The following is a 2,020-nucleotide window of genomic DNA, read 5'->3' as shown; positions in this document are numbered from 1 at the left end:
GTTAAAAATTTCATTATGCTCACCTTACCTCTAAGAGAATAGTTGTATTATAAAATAAAATCGCAATACAGTGTTCTGAAAAGGAAAAAGAAAATATGCCACATGAGGTTTCTTCTATTTTCTTCAGCTTCATGTTTTCTTGTCCAGTAAAAACTTCTTCTTCTTCTATTTATGTAAATCACTTTTTTTTTTTTTTTGGACCAAGACAGACTATAAAGAAATAAATTCATATATATTAGGTTGGTGAAAATGTAATTTTTGTTTTTGCATTATTGAAATTTGCCATTTGATATTGGAATATATTCTTAAATGTGGTTATGTTTATACATCATTTTAATGAGCATTTCTATTTTTTTTGCTAATGACTTATTATCTGCTGTGTATTTTATATTTACTTTAGACTATGGAAATGATGTTAGACAAAAAGCAAATTCAAGTGATTTTCTTTTTCTAAAAAGATGGGTTGTAAAGCAGCAGAGACAACTCTCAACATCAACAATGCACTTGGCCCAGGAACTGCTAACGAACATACAATGCAGTGGTGGTTCAAGGAGTTTTGCAAAGGAGAGGAGAGCCTTGACGATGAGGAGTGTAGTGGCCAGCCATCACAAGTTGACAGTGACCAACTGAAAGCTTGGTCACTGTAGCTGATCTTAACTACATAAGAAGTTGCCAAAGAACTCAATGTCAACCATTCTACAGTCATTGGGCATTTGAAGCAAATTGGAATGGTGAAAAAGCTCGATAAGTGGGTGCCTTGTGAACTGACTGCAAATTTAAAAAATCATCATTTTGAAGTGTTGTCTTCTCTTATTCTACACAACAGCGAACCATTTCTCGATGGGATTGTGATGTATGATGAAAAGTGGATTTTATACAGCAACCAGAGATGACCAGCTCAGTGGATGGACTGAGAAGAAGCTCTAAAGCACTTCCTAGAGCCAAACTTGCACCAAAAAAATATCATGGTCATTGTTGCTGGTCTGATCCATGACAGCCTTCTGAATCCTGGTGAAACCATTACATCTGAGAAGTTTGCTCAGAAAGCAAAGAAGCAAATTGATGAGATGCACTGAGAACTGCAACACTTGCAGCTGGCGTTGGTCAACAGAAAGGGCCCAATTCTCCGCGACACCTGACTACAAATCACACAACCAATGCTTCGAAAGTGGAATGAATGGGCTACAATGTTTTGCCTCACCCACCATATTCACCTGACTGCTTGCCAACTGACTACCACTTAAAGCATCTCAACAACTTTGTTTCCACAACCAGAAGGAGGCACAAAATGCTTCCCAAGAGTTCACTGAATCCTGAAGCATGCATTTTTATGCTATAGGAATAAGCAAATATTTCTCATTGGCAAAAATGTGTTGATTGTAATGGTTATTTTGATTAATAAAGGTGTATTTGAGCCTAGTTATAATGTTTCAAAATTCAAGATTTGAAACCGCAATTACTTTTGCACCAAGCTAAGAAATCTACACTTTCTGGCAAAGGAAGAAAAATGCAAAGCATATGACAAAGCACAAAGGTCTTGTAATCACAAGGGCCACCCTCAGTTCCTCAAGAGACACAGTGATCTTCCAGGTACTGCATTCTAGAATAAAGTTTTCACAACAGGCCCTTATGCAGGGGATGTTGAACCACAGAATGAACAATGCCCTTGATAATTTTACACCAGAGAGAAGTAGCTCTTGTGGTTGTTCTTCATAAAACTCTGGATAAAGCCCAAAGCACAACACTAAAGTAAAATTTATGAAAGTGCCTTTTGTGGCCCAAATATCTAAGAGCATGTCCCACAAACCAGATTCTATTCATTTAACTAAAAGTCAGGTAAGTTTTTGGCGAGGTTTGGAGAAGTTAGAAGAAGACCTACATTTCTCTTACTTTTTGAAAAACCATTGGGTGTACATACGTACATGGTGAAGAATTCAGAAGTACAAGAAAGATTTCTGGTAAAATGAGTGTTTTTACTACTGTACACAGAGTCCCTAGTTCCCCTCTCCACAGGTCAGTC

The sequence above is a fragment of the Bos indicus genome, chromosome 6, assembly GCF_029378745.1.
Source record: "Bos indicus isolate NIAB-ARS_2022 breed Sahiwal x Tharparkar chromosome 6, NIAB-ARS_B.indTharparkar_mat_pri_1.0, whole genome shotgun sequence".
Taxonomy (NCBI): Eukaryota; Metazoa; Chordata; class Mammalia; order Artiodactyla; family Bovidae; genus Bos; species Bos indicus.
The sequence above is the reverse complement of the archived record's forward strand: the minus strand, read 5'-3'. Positions refer to the sequence as shown.